The sequence below is a fragment of the Phacochoerus africanus genome, chromosome 13 (genome assembly GCF_016906955.1).
Source record: "Phacochoerus africanus isolate WHEZ1 chromosome 13, ROS_Pafr_v1, whole genome shotgun sequence".
NCBI lineage: Eukaryota > Metazoa > Chordata > Mammalia > Artiodactyla > Suidae > Phacochoerus > Phacochoerus africanus.
The window spans coordinates 27,104,225-27,119,847 of record NC_062556.1 but is presented as its reverse complement, the minus strand read 5'-3'; the positions used below and the strand labels follow the sequence as shown (position 1 = coordinate 27,119,847).

Below are 15,623 nucleotides of genomic sequence, written 5' to 3'. Positions count from 1 at the left end.
CCAGATGGAAGCTTATGGCTGCTATGTCAATATCTACGGAACGTTGATGTCTTCTTAGCTAGTCCAAATGGAGCCATTCCATCTGCCATAAACACTGGGCCCAAAGGCCACATTTATAGATTGCACTAAAAAAGTTAAAATTATTTTTACACCGAAGGCATTTTTATAGGTTCTGGGGAAAAGGAAACTCGATGTGTGTTCCAAAATACTTATCCTCTGGTGATTGTGAGTGTGTCTTCATATATGCATGTATAGGGAAATCATAAAATAAATTTAATAGGAGGTTTTTCATGGATGCCAGAACTAAATTAACTGTGCATTATTATTGTTTCCCTGGGGGTGAGATCTAGCTGATTCTCTTTAGCTTCTGCATCTTCAGCCTTCCCAAGAAGACAATGATTTTTTTCCTTTTATTTTTCCCTAACCACCTGATAGTTTCCTTCTCCAAACGGATGACACAGGGTACATGTTTGTCAATCTGCCAGATCAAATTCAGTGAACACTTTAATTTGCTTCCTTTCAAAAGGAGATTTTCAAGGACTTCCCAAGTACCTCAACCGGTCAAGGAGGTGGCCTTGTCACTGTTGCAGCTCAGGTCACTGCTGTGGTGCAGGTTTGATCTCTGGTCCTGGGAACATTTGCATGCTGTGCCCACAGTCCGAAAAAAAAAAAAAAAAAAAAGGAGGGAGAGAGAGATTTTTACAGTGCCTAAAAAGCTAAAAAACAAACAAACAAACAAACAAACAAAAAACTGCACCCAGGTTCTTATTACCTATCAAGAACCCAAAGGTTCTGAGGGCAAAAGATGACTATAGGTCACTAACTGTCCCCAAACCTACTTGTTGTAATATGCTAGCTTCCAGGGAAAAGAGGCACCATTGCCTTGCACACTTACCATCATTGTTACAAACACCATATACTCAACATAACATGACTGAAGGGAAGCTCTTGCATATTAGTATACAATAGTGGTCAAGCCAGAGTAATAAATCTTTGCTCATATTTTTACTTTTGTTCAGGGTTATAGAATGTTGTAATAGTTAAGAAATCCCAGACTTAAATTCACTTATTTTGATGTCTGTAAAAGACAGATCAGCATGCATAATTGACATGAAAGGAAAAGAAGAAATCAAGAGGATTATTGCAATGTCTTATATTATAAAAAGGCACCAGATACTAGATAATGTTTCTAGGATTGTGCCAGACTCCACAAGGAAAGGAAGGAAGGAAAATCAACTCTGGCTGCATCTTTCCCTCTGTCGAAACTTTAGTGTGTGGATCATTTGGGGTGTTGATCCCTTGGCCAGTTTGTTTGTACAAATCAAATGTAGTAACCCATTTGAAGGAGTGTGAAAGTCTCAAGGGCTGTAACATGATAGGTGGGGAACAAAATGAATATTTTTAGTTCCCTATGCATGTAAGATATTCATGAATACTCCCACTATACTCAGTATGAAATGGGGAAGAAAGGAGGAGAGGGAACAGCCTGACCAGTCTTGAAGAGGCGTAAGTCAGTAGAAAAAAGATGTCAAAGCTATATCACACTCCACGGGAGATGCCTGATTGACCTTCCAACACCTTCTTGTTGTGGAAAGTTTATCACCCAAAGCAGCTAGAATATACTGCCTCAGCACCAAATGACCTCCACTAGACTGACTAAAACTGATTGGTGTGGACTTGTGATCAAAATCAACAAATTTCAGGTAGGTTCTCTCTACCCAGAATTTGGAATTTAGACCGTGAAAAACTTAGTCTGTTGATAATGGTGCATCACTCATTTCAAGGTCTTGTAGTCAAAGTAAAGGTAGAGCCATTTGTCAATTTACAAGCTAACATTCTAGGGTGAAGGGAAAACGCTAACTATAGACAGGTGGGAGAGGAGAAAAGGAGATAGTAGAGAAGCAAAGACTATGGCCATGGGGCTCTAGAGAACAGGGAAGGTAGATCTTCAGTGTCTAACTTGCTGCTTCCAGTCTTTCTGCAGCATGGCTGAGCTTCCTTCTCTGCCTGGGTGTTGGCTTAAAAGAATCATCTCTTCATAATCTTAAGTGATTATGTGGACACAAATCTGTCATGTCTTTAACATGTGCACATCCTTCTCTTAATGCTCTTCACGCATGAAGTCGACTCATAACACTGCCCTCCAGCTCTTTTGCATCCACTCACAAAAAGTTTTTGTCAGGGCAGGACCTTTGTCTTCTCTATTGGCATATATACTACACACCCAGAAATTCTTCTAGGCAAATCAGTGCCATTTAAATGCAGATTTACCTGATTGTCCTCTTGCTCCAGTTCTTCTCGGTCAATGTGGTGACTGACCTTAAGGAAAACATCATAGCATAAATACTCTCTTGGTCTAAGTTTCCCCTAAAACATCAATTACACATGGGACTGGATGGATTTGGAAGCCCATGAGCCACTACTTCTTGCTCCACCTCCATGGCATCTTTACCCTGACATCTTATAAATAAGAATTTCATTGAGGAAGGACTTGATGTTACTTAGAGAAGCATCAATGGAAGAAGCTGGCTTGATGGATTATAAATTTAGGGCTAAAATAGAGAATCAAAGAAAGTAAGTCTCCACATTTAGATGAGCACACTGACTTCGGGAGATTTCTGAAAGCTTTGTGATTTGGCTATATTTATTCTTAACATTGATTTTTTTTTCTTCTTTGTAGAAATTAAAGATCAAGTTTCTTAAAGGCAAAAAAGTCTACATACTCCTCTTTGGGGATAAAAAGTAAGAATCAACACTGGCCAAGACCAACGATTTTTTGAAGTCAGTTAAGAGAAAAAGGAATTACAACACAGATGATGTGCTGTCTGATATGAACATGAAAGAGAGAGAATGAGTTTGTGTGTGTGTGAAAGAGAGAGAGAAAGACAAAGAGACTGAGAGAGATTGAGACAGACGCAGTGGGAAGGGGATCAAGACAGACCCTCTGAAGCCTCTGTCACTCCAGATTCCAAAAAAGATCCTTTAGGTCCCTAGAAGTTCCAGGAATCTTCAGGACGTTTGGGTGAGCCTCTGCTCCTTGTTTTCCCAAGAGACAGGTTCTTTTTAATTATTAGAAAAATTTCAGGCTTTTAGCTGTCAAACACTGATTATGCTGGAATATTGTGGAGAGTCATCCACTTATTCCTGAGTATAATATGTATAATATAACTTAGGTAGTTATATAACTACATATATGTGTGTATGCATATGTTTCATATATATATGCAAGTTTTAAATTTATGAAATTCCATTTTCAAGCCCATCAATGATTGATTCATGTGTTTGAAAATATCCTACATGTATTAAGTTCAAGTTGTGACTGATAAAAACCAGATACCCATATTTACATATACTGCAGAGGAGTTTTGTGTTGCCAGCTTGGAAACAACATTTCGGACAAAAAGCTAGGAGGAGTGGTTCCGTCATGGGTAAAAGCAATCTCACTTCACAGAAAGCCAAATTTTTAGAGGATTTATTAGCTTTCCCTAAAGATAATCAATTGAAAACATTCATGCATAGGATAGAAATATTTTACACTCTACCCTTCTTATGTAATACAAGAGCCCAACGTTGAATCACTAAAATCTTTACAAAGCAAGCTTTTGTTAGGGGAAAAATGTTTGTTAAACTTATTTTGTTTCCTTGAGATATGATGTCCCTCGACCACTTCTGGCCTCCAACTCTATGTCTTGATCCTCAAGTGGAGGTTGAGTGTGGGGTCAATTGGTTGGAAGCAATAAAGATTGGTCCTCATTTCTCTTCTGGGAGAAGTTAACCTGGCAAAATTCCTGAGCATAGAGATTTCCTTTTTTTTTCCCTTCCTCTCCTCTTGGTCCATCAAGAGGCAAGGATGTGGATTGGTGCTGCTGCTCTGAAAAGTCAAATTCTGTCTTCGGGAGGACTATATCAATTTGAAGAGTGGGAGAAATGGAGATTGAAGGCAAGCCCTTGATGGCACGCTCCCTCATGCCTCCAATTTAACCTTTACTGGCAATTGAGGTGATGTTTGGGCAATTCATTTGTTGACATGTTTTTCTTATTTGCAAATTTTTCCAAAAATTCATCAGGAAAGGCAGCAATTCATTTGACTCTGTAGACACACTATGGTATAAAGCGAGTGTATTTTTATATGAATATGAAAATTCAATTTTGGATGACTAGTTAAATTCTATAAAATAAATTCAGCAATACCCAGGAATGAATCAATTACTGATTATCCACAAAGCACATTGACTAGTTAATTTAACATGCAGTCAGAGTTATTTTTAAAAACAACAGAAATTTATACATAATTATTTGAGATTGAGAATTAGATGCTCCCTAACATTTGGTGCAGGCAAACACAAAGCCATATTTAAGTCCCGAATTATGAATTCAATTAATAATTAAAGGATTACACTCATAGGGAAGGTATATATAAAGCAGTAAATGGCTTTTTCAGGTGATTAAACATCTAAATGATGTTTCACACTAAAGAAAAAAGAAGTTTATTGTGCCTCTATTCCTTAGTTGGAATAATATTCCTCCAACACAATAAAAACATAATTCAATGAAACTGAAATAGCAGAAGAGAGTGGAGTTCCTTTGGGGGTTCTGAATGGCTGGCCTGACTGCTTTCTTCAAGTTACCACGGATATCACAGCGACTGCAAGCAAGAGGTGAGCGGAAGAATGAAGAGAGGGCAGGTACGAAAATGGAATAATTATGAGAAGCTGGATTAAAGTGAATAATTTTCCATCGAAATGATCTTTAGAGAAAGGCAGTGATATAATTAGGCATTTTAAAGCCAATAAGAATCGCAGGGTCATTTTGTGAGTGGGAGAATGTTTGCATTTTCTAAGCCAGCTATGCCTCCATCCTTTTCTTGACACACTGTAGCAATTGTTCTCCCATAAGCCTTCACAGGATACCAATTGGACAGTGTACAAGTAATTACTGATGAATGTGGATGTGCTGCTCAGTGATGAAATGTGTTCACAGAAACAGAATGAAGTAGATGGAAAGGGTGGTCTCATCAACTTTGAATAGACATATCCAAAGATAATGTGCCTGCTCCAAAAGATTTGAAAAGAGTTGTTTCAGTAATGTGCTCATAAAGGGTCATTTAGAGTAGACTTTTTCAAAAGCTCTTCATATTGAAACACGTAAAGGGAATTGTACAGGAAAAATGATAAATACACATTACAGCTATTTAAGGAAGGATGGATGCTACATAAATGCATTCTATTCAGTTTAAGACTTTGATTTTTAAAAAGTCCTGTAGTTGGAAGTGTACAGTTTATGCAATAAAGATCCTGTCGTATCTCATGGAAATTACACATAGAATTTCTTTCAGTGTCAATAGCTGGTTTTTAAGGAGTGTGTGTTTTACATTCCTTGAAAAACATCTATATATTCTCAGAAAAATTAATACAGATATACATGGTGTATCTTTTATAATCACTGTTTTTTGGCCATATTTGCTCTACCATTCTTGCTTTAGAGCTGCCTCTTAATCCTTTGTGCATTCTCTTCTCCCAGTCAGGTGAGCCTCTAATTTCACAATTCTCATGTACAGTGGCTCTGAGGAGCACCACCACACCCAGGGCAAGCAAAGGGTCTTGCATTTTGGACACGTTCTGCCGGAATGACAGGATGTGTTCAAGAATTAAAATGATTTTTCTGCATTGGCCTAAATCCTGTGCACTCTGCAAAGAAGTACAAATAAAAATCACAGTCCAGAAGACTGAACACTTTCTACATTTATGGTTTCTGTCACAAAACACTTACATTCTTTATTATTTGATACACCACTTTAATAATGTATGATATCAACTTCAGAAATGTCCAGAACACAGCGTCTGTCTTTCGCAAAGCTTTTCTTGTTAAATCTATGGAAGAACATTATGAGTTGAAAGGGGCGGGACTTCCAACAATGTTGCCAATACATGAAAAGGCCTACAGGACAGCCACGTAGGTAGGGGCTTGGTCTTTCCATTCAGATAAACTCCCTATTGTCCTTGACTCTACCCCATTCAAGAGGAATGACCTTGGGGAATTTAATCCATGTTGGTCTCTGGGAGTTGTCATGGGAATTAAATGAGAGGTCAGTAAACACATAATCCAAATATACAGCCCTACTAGGAGCTGTGGGGATGCTAAGCTCACTAATTTTTTTTTTTTTTGGTCTTTTTGCCATTGGGCCGCTCCTGTGGCATATGGAGGTTCCCAGGCTAGGGGTTGAATCAGAGCTGTAGCCACCAGCCTACGCCAGAGCCACAGCAACATGGGATCCGAGCCAAGTCTGTGACCTACACCACAGCTCACAGTGACTCTGGATCCTTAACCCACTGAGCAAGGCCAGGGATTGAACCCACAACCTCATGGCTCCTAGTCGGATTCGTTAACCACTGCGCCACGACGGGAACTCCTAAGCTCTCTATTAAAACAGTTCATCTCTCACTACGGTTGTGTTCACAACAATCGTCTTTTACTCTGTTGTCAGGTATGATGTGTGCAATTTGATTCAAATGAGGTTGTAACCAAAATGTGTAATTTATTTATTTTTAATAGCAAAATGGAGACGTCTCAAGGTGTAGGCATAAGAGCATCCCTTCCAAGATCTTCCTTTGAATGAGACTGAAAAGGGCAGTGTGATAACCACTGCACCAGGAAGCTGCCCATAGTCCTGTTCCCGTCAAGGGAGAAGGCTTATGATGTATGTAAATATCATTTGTCCATGTGTCTTAGATTCAAAAGATTAAAAACACTCCTCCAAAGGATTGAACTTAAATTTCTAAGTTATTAAAATCCAGAAAACATGAGAAGACTATTTCAGTAGAGGAAGTGAAGCAGAGAAAAACCCAAAAGTAAGTGTAAGAACAATCATTTAGAGGAGTTCCTACTGTGGCACAGTGGAAACAAATCCAACCAGTATCTATGAGGATGCAGGTTCAATCCCTGGACTCATTCAGTGGGTTAAGGATCGGGCTTGACATGAGCTGTGGTGTAGGTCTCAGAGTCAGATTCTGCATTGCTGTGGCTGTGGTGTAGGCCCGCAGCTGTAGTTTCAATTCCACCCCTAGCCTGGGAACTCCCATATGCCACGAGTGTGGCCCTAAAAAAAAAAAAAAAGAAAGAAAGAAAAGAAAGCGAAAAGAACAATCATTTATAAATTCAGAAAGTTAACTCACTTCATTGGTTTTCTTTAATACTTTTCATGTGAATTCATACTTGGAAATACTCTGGGGCAGAAGAGGACATTTAAGGGAATTGAATATATCAAGTTATATGGTCCCCTATACAAGCAAAACATGTTCTTTCAACAAATATTTTTTAAGTGTCTTTCATAAGCTAGACACTGCTCTGTCCTAGTTCTAGAGCATTCCAGAAAAATAAAATAAAATAAATAAAATTAAATAAAAAATAAAGAAAATAGAAAAATCCCTTTGTTCTTGCAGCATATATATCCACATGTATATGTGCACCCTCTCCTAGGATGAAAGAGAAGTCCTCTCAAATAAGTGAGGAAAAGATAGAGTATTCAACTAACAGTACTAGAGAGTAGCAATTTGAAATAAAATAAACTCGAACCGAAACCTTACATCTTATACACACACACACACACACACACACACACACACACATCACACACAATTCCAGACAGATCAGAGATCTATCAAAGATGAAGAATCCCAAAAAAAAAGTCTAGGAGTTCCCGTCATGGCTCAGTGGAAACAAATCTGACTAGAAGAGATGAGGACACAGGTTTGATCCCTGGCCTCAAGGCTCTGTGAGCTGTGGAGCTGTGGTGTAATTTGCACACAGGGCTCAGATCCTGTGTTGCTGTGGCTGTGGTGTAGGCCCGAAGCTGTGGCTCTGATTCAACCCCTAGCCTGAGAACCTGCATATGAGAGTGTAGCCCTAAAAAGACAAAAAGACAAAAAAAAAGTTAAAAACTACATAAAAATAAACAAAATAGTTTGCATTGGAAAATACATCAAAAGCAAAGTCAGGAGGCAAAGCAAACATCTTGTTTTCTTTTTTTTAGTCATTTCTAGGGCTGCTCCCTCAGCACATGGAGATTCCCAGGCTAGGGGTTGAATTGGAGCTGCAGCCGCCGGCCTACACCACAGCCACAGCAATGCAGGATCCGAGCCGAGTCTGCAACCTACCTCACAGCTCACAGTGACTCTGGATCCTTAACCCACTGAGCAAGGTCAAGGATAGAACTTGAAACCTCAGGGTTCCTAGTCGGATTCGTTAACCACTGAGCCACGACGGGAACTCCATCTTGTTTTCTTAATATGTAAAAATCACCTTGACATCAATAGTAAGACCAATGATTGAGAGAAAAATATAGTAATAGACAGATTCTTTGTAGCTTATTAATATGTAAAAAATTACCTGAACAGCTGGAATGGAAACTATCAGCATAAAGATGAAAACAAACACTGAAAAATATGTTTCTCTTTACACTTGAATCCTTGTTGACTTATTTTGCCTTCTGCTCTTGAATAAAAGAAAATACTTTAAAAATGGAAATACTGATTATGTCATTTTGAGGATTTGGGATTCTGGAGAAATAACTTACGTTTAATGAATACTATAAATTTTACCTCGATTCGCTTCTTAGTTAAAATTATAAACAGCATGTTCATTGAACTTAAAGTAAAATCTAATGTGGCATTATCTTTCAAACATTGTTTTTAAAAACTATTATCTCATTCCAGCAAACTGTTGAATTAAATAACTAAGAAATAGTCGTAAGTGAGGAAAATCATCAATGTTAGAACATATTAACACCTTTCTCTTCACTATAAATTATAACCTTGGTCCATACTCATTTTTCTATGTGTTAAAATATAAAGCAAATATCAAAATTATAGGAAGTCATTTTCATGCCATCTCCTGGCTTTTGGTCAAACACAATACAAAGATTTTACCTGGTTGCATCAGATTTAAATAGTTATGATGGCTAGGGCACCTCTTTATCCACAAAGACAATGAAATAACATCACTGGTTAACATTTTTCATTTTTCATTTTTAGGATATACATTGTACGTATCTCATTAATTATAAATTAAGTTATAATTCCAGTTATTCTCATTATCCTTAATTGTATAATGTTTTACATGAATGCAGATCTTTAAAAGTCATAAAAATTGCAAAGTCACTTGACCAAAGTATTTATAATTAAGACATATATAATGTGCTAAGCAAGGCTTCAAATACCAAGTGTATCGGCAATTCTTAGGAGTAACTTCATTTCAGATTTTATGAAGTTTTAAGTAAAATTCAAAAGAAACAGTATGTATTACAATATTTCAAAAATGAAAACCCCAAGACTTGTCAGAATCTTAAGTTATAGATCTGTGTCCTAAATTTTATGAAATCCTCCGTAATGTTTTACTTAAGCAGCTGTCAAAATAAAATCCACAAGCCTCATGGAATATTCAGGCTTCTTGCAAGTGACAAAAGCACAATTCAAACTCTTTTCAGAAAACAAAGTACAAGAAAAGGAATGTTGGGGGGCCTTATGGTTTCAGAAAGGGTTAGATCCATGAGCTAAAATAAACTGTCATCAATACTCAATTTAGTTTTTTGCATATTACGATCCATCAGACACTTGCTACCTCAGAGCCTCCAGCAGCTCTACATTTTATTCTACCAGCTTTCAGCTTATAGACCAAGAGTAAGAGAGAAAAAAATCCCTGGGACAGTGTCCTGGGCCCACCCAGGCACTGGTCAATTTGACTTTAACTCACAATATGTGAGGTCTAAATCATAACCTGAGCCCCGAAGCCAAACTGCACTCTGTCTGCTGGGACAGGAGAAGGAATATTCTTATTAGTAATCTGAGCTGTTTTGTTCAGAAGAAAAACAATTGGGTGTCGGTAAGAGAGGCAGATGTCTCCCCTTCATGTCTTTGTGATCCTCATTTCCATTGGCTTTCTACTTTTAATCTTTTTATGTATCTACTTTTATACCTACTTCTTTTTTTTTTTTTTTTTGGTCTGTACTCTTTCCTAAAAGTCATCTATTCTTGCAGCAACTCATGGATAATGTCATCACTCTCCATCTCTAGGTTTTTGAGAAAGGTCTTCAATTGCTCGTCAGGACTCCTGATAAAGTATTTTCAGTCCAGCTAAATTGAATATTGACATGGAGATTAATTCATAGATATGTTAAAATAATAAGAGATTTTATAGGACTCAAAATAAATTAAATTCTCCTTTCTATTGCATACACCTCCTCTCTATACCCAGAATACCCACTTAAAACATAGACCCTTGGAGTTCCCATTGTGGCTCAGTGGTAACGAACCTGACTAGGATCCATGAGGATGTGGGTTTGATCCCTAGCCCTGTGCAGTGGGTCAAGGATTCAGCATTGCCATGAGCTGTGGGGTAGGTTGCAGACTCAGTTGGGATCCTGGTTGCTGTTGGCTGTGATGTAGGCCAGCAGCTGTAGCTCCAATTCGGCCCCCAGCCTGGGAACTTCCATAAGCCACAGGTGCAGCCCTAAAAAGACAAAAAATGAATATATGTAAAAATAAATAAATTTGAAAATAAACATAAATAAATACATAAGTACAGAAAATATAGACCCAACCATGTCGTTTTTGATAATTCAAGCTCAACAGACATCTATTCCCAAGTCTCAAATCTCTGACACACTATTCTACCCATTACTTTAATATCCAGTCTCAGAAGAGAATCTTGCCTCACGACATGAGAACAAAATAGCAAGAAAAATTATTGGGGAGGTGATCCTTTTCTCTAAAAATAATTAAATAAATATCTGATACGAGGCTGAATCATTTTTGTCCTCCTGATAAAGACTTTCCAGTCCAGCTAAATTGAATATTTACATGAAGATTAATTCATAGATATGTTAAAATAATAAGAGATTTTATAGGACTCAAAATAAATTAAATTCTCCAAAGCATAGCTTTGAATATTGATTTTTTTCCCTCTGTAATGAGGAAGCACCTCAACGTTGGAAGATTTTTGTCGTTGTTATAAATCAGGTTAAACTATTATAAACCTCTATATCCACCTCCGTGTTTTCTCTTCCTACAAAGAAATCTGTGCTACCATTGTTTAATAATGTTGGCTTATAGGCTTAAGAACACTTTTGCATATAATGAAACGATAGTATTATTGTATTCCATTGAACTATTTTGAATGATCAAAGGGCTTACAACATTGTAATAGTTTCCTCTCTTCTCGATGATCTAGAAACACAAAGGCAACATGTATACTTACCTCGTAATAAGCTTATTTTTAAAAATGAGCCTTGTTAATGCCTAGCGATGCTGAGCAATTCTAATTTGGTTATTAAGGTGGTTCAATGTGTGCCTACTCCATAACTACACACTAAAGAGATCAAAATACACAAAACTGTGCTCGAGAGGATTCTGCAAAGTCACATCCTCACATCACAGTTTAGCATAATTTCATTTTACTACCCCCCCCCCCCAATTTATGGGGCGTTCCCTGGTGGCCTAGTGATTAGGATTAGGTATTTCACCGCTGTGGCTTGGGTTCAGTCCCTGGCCTGGGAACTGAGATCCCATATCAATCTGCTGCACAACACTGCACCCCCCCACACAAAAAGAAAACAAACAAACAAACATATATATGACATGGCCATAAAACCTAGTAAGCCCTGAGTTGGGAGCAACTGATTAGATAAAGAAAAAGAAATTATATTAGGGGAACTTGTGAAACAGATTCCTTAGTGGTTTTACCTCATCTATATATATTGATACTAATCAATAATCGTCATTTTTACTTGCTGTCTTGACTTTGTCTATAGTTTACATAATAATTTAGAGCATGAGTTCTGAAGTATATGCTTTCAAGAACTGGCTTTACCACCAGCTTCTTATTGTTTGAAATTCATTTAACCTCTCTGTGCCACCATTTCTTCATTGATAACATGGGAATAATACTACCTACTTCACAGGGTTGCTGGCGAGTTTATGTGGCAACATACCCACAAGGTGCTTAGATTTATGCACTATACACTCTTATTATTATTATTTTTTAGGGCCACACCCTCCTAAGGAGATATGGAGGTTCCCAGACTAGAGGTTGAACTGGACGGAGCTGCCGCTGGCAGCCTATGCCACAGCCACAGCTACGAGGGATCCGAGCCGCATCTGCGAACTATACCACTGCTCACGGCAACGTGGGATGCCCAACCCACTGAGCAAGGCCAAGCAAGGATCGAACGTGTGTCTTCATGGATGCCAGTCAGATTCTTCTGCTGAGCCATGATGAGAAATCCCAGGCTCTTATGCATTCTAAATAGCATTGTTTGATGCAGTTCTTCTGAAATACAAAGAGAGGAAGAGAGATGTTTCAGACTCCAGTTACAGTGTCAAACAGAACTAGCAAGAAAAGGCAGGGATCCACGCTCCGTGTAAGCTGGAACACTGCCCTAGTTTCAGAAGTAATACTGAATACTGCAATATGCATTGAAGAAAACAATACATACTATCAGGGTTGTTCTCTGCATGAGGGACAATGCATTTTTTAAAGCCTGGATTCATAGAACACTTTGGATGCCCATATTCCAGTACGTATTTTTCCGCTGTGTTCTATAGCTCATCGCCAGGTTTCAGAGCAGAGGTGAAGGGATTGACTTTAGGTAGGAGGTTACACACATGTCCTCTTAGAGCAAGAAACAAAGCATGGGCAGGGGTGTGGGCAGCTGTGTGACACCTTAGGTCTAGTGACAGGAAATGGGTTTTTTTTCTGGTGGCTCAATTTGGTGGGTGAACTTCTCAAGAAAGGGGATGGGATGGCTGTTCCTTTAATATTACTCTCCTTTCCAAACCATGACACTTAACTCTGCATATTTTGAACCCTCGACAAATAATCTGTGGTTTTCTGAAGTTTTCATTACTCTGGGTCACTGAATGAAGGACCAATAATTATAAGTTAATAAATCATTTCTATGGTTATAAAAGTCTTCCATTCTGATGGAGTTTCTGGAAAAAAACAGGATAGAATTTCTTCCTCTTACTCATTACCTACATACTCAGTAGCCTTTGGGTGATGAACAGATATGATTTTCTTTTTTTTATTAAAGTATAGTTGATTTACAATGTTGTGCCAATTAAAAAAAAAAAAATGGAACACTGGAGTTCCCGTGTTGGTGCAGCAGAAATGAATCTGACTAGTATCCATGAGGATGTGGGTTCAATCCCTGGATCCAGCATTGCCATGAGCTGTGGCGTAGGTTGCAGATGCATTTTGAATCCCACGTTCCCGCAGCTATGGTGCAGGCCGGCAGCTATAGCTCTGATTTGACCCCTAGCCTGGAGAATTCCATATGCTGCGGATGTGGCGTGTGGCGCTAAAAAGCAAAAGGATAAAAATTAAAATAAATAAAAAAATAAAAATACATACTGCTGCATGCATTTGCATGTGGCATCCTTGCACAGGGGCCATGCTGATCTTCTCTGTATCATTCCAATTTTAGTATATGTGCTGCAGAAGGGAGCACCAGATATGACTTTCATTTTTAGACTGCGAAGATTTATATATCATCAAGTCAAAATTTAAAATAACATTTGACTGTTATTGGCATCCAATATATTCATTTGAATCCATTCTTGATTTTCATTTTGCTGTTATTCTTAAGTACCGTGTTCTAAGTGCCCACATGATCTTTGAAGTACTTTGTTTAGCTTGGGAAGGTACAAAAGCTTTTAAAATAAAACACAAATAGCCTGGCAGATTTCACAAGAATATTTACTGTTAAAAGATCTATTTTCAGAAAGCATCGGCTTTGTCATTTTGTTCAGATTAGAGCAAAACCTAATCATGTAAGGTAGAACGTGTCACCGCTTAAAAATTCATTTCTTTTTGTTCTTTATTTGACTCTCATTCACCTTCTTGTAGTTTCTTTTTATTACACCTTCACCAAGGAGCATGAATGGCCTTCCTGTAGCCATGATGCATCCATGAGATAATTCCTCCACATGAGCCTGTTGTATCTGCTGTACCTCCTGCTGTCAGGGTAAATTTGAGGGTACATGTGAGAAGAGGACTTTTTTTTTTTTTTTTGTCTTTTTGCTATTTCTTGGGCCGCTCCCGCGGCACATGGAGGTTCCCAGGCTAGGGGTTCAATCGGAGCTGTAGCCACCGGCCTACGCCAGAGCCACAGCAACGCGGGATCCGAGCCGCGTCTGCAACCTACACCACAGCTCATGGCAACGCCGGATCGTTAACCCACTGAGCAAGGGCAGGGACCGAACCCGCAACCTCATGGTTCCTAGTCGGATTCGTTAACCACTGCGCCACGACGGGAACTACGAGAGGAGGACATTTTTAAGAACAGCAAGTTTTCTCTCTTTCCCCATCAGTCAAACCAGCAGGAAGGCAGTGAAGTAAGACAAGGACTCTGGCCCAGATAAAGGGCAGAAAGGTAGAAGGGACATTCCCCAGAGACGCCGAAGGTGTTCTTTCAGAAGGTGAGAGGTGGGGGAAGTTTTTATGCTGTCGGGGGTGATTCTTGCGAGAAAGGGATTTCAGTGGTAGGTGGAGCATACACCAAAAAACTACTGATAAGAGTTAAGGAAAGGCAGAAGAACAAGTAGAAACTGTTTTGACCCAGTATGACCAGGTGCCATTGGTTCCCCTAAGCTCATTGAGCCTACATTTTTTTTTTTTTGGTCTTTTTGCCATTTCTTGGGCCACCCCCATGGCATATGGAGGTTCCCAGGCTAGGGGTCGGATTGGAGCTGTAGCTGCCAGTCTATGCCAGAGACTTATCCTTAAATTCAAGATGAGAATGTCTACCTGAGGCAGATTATATTTTCCAAAAAGGGTCACAGCAATGTTTTTGGTCCTGGAGTTCCCATCATGGCTCAGCAGAAATGAATCTGACTAGGATCCATGAGGACGCAAGTTCGATTCCTGGCCTCAGTGGGTTAAGGATCCGGTGTTGCTGTGAGCTGTACTATAGGTCACAGACGCAGCTTAGATCTGGTGTCGCTGTGGCTGTGGCATAGGCTGGCAGCTGCAGCTCCAGTTTGAGCCCTAGCCTGGGAATCTCCATACGCTGCAGTGCAGCCATTAAAAAAAAAGGCAAAATAATAATCATAACAATTAAAATAAAATATTGATCTTACATGTGCTTCTAGAATTTTGTTGTTTCCAACAGAGAGGCTATCTTTTTTTTTTTTTTTTGGTCTTTTAGGGCCGTACCTGTGGCATACGGAGGTTACCAGCCTAGGGAGTCAAATAGGAGTTGCAGCTGCCGGCCTACAGCACAGCCATAGTAACTTGGGATCTGAGCCACATCTGTGACCTACACCACAGCTCCCAGCAACACCAGATCCTTAACCCACTGAGCGAGGCCAGGGATCGAACCCCCATCCTCATGGATCCTAGTCAGATTTGTTACTGCTGAGCCAAGATGGGAACTCTCAGAGAGGCAATCTTTTAATCCTCTTGAACCTGGACAGGATTTTCCAACTGCTTTGATAGACAGAGTGGTGCAGGTAACACCTTGTGTCTGAGGTCAGGTCCTGAGAGTTAATACAGCTGTCACCTGGATCTCTCCTTTGGGACATGAACTGATTGCTCCCTGGGCCAACACATATTCCACTATTCCACCTCTA

General features: G+C 39.2%; 1 non-coding gene across 1 annotated transcript; it reads right to left on the bottom strand.

Annotated features, from left to right (window-relative positions):
- Positions 1 to 13,392: 13,392 nt before the first annotated feature.
- LOC125113673 (U6 spliceosomal RNA) lies at positions 13,393 to 13,501 on the bottom strand. The gene has a single exon (XR_007131539.1). It is a non-coding gene; the product is annotated as a U6 spliceosomal RNA (small nuclear RNA).
- Between the last annotated feature and the right edge of the window lie 2,122 nt (positions 13,502 to 15,623).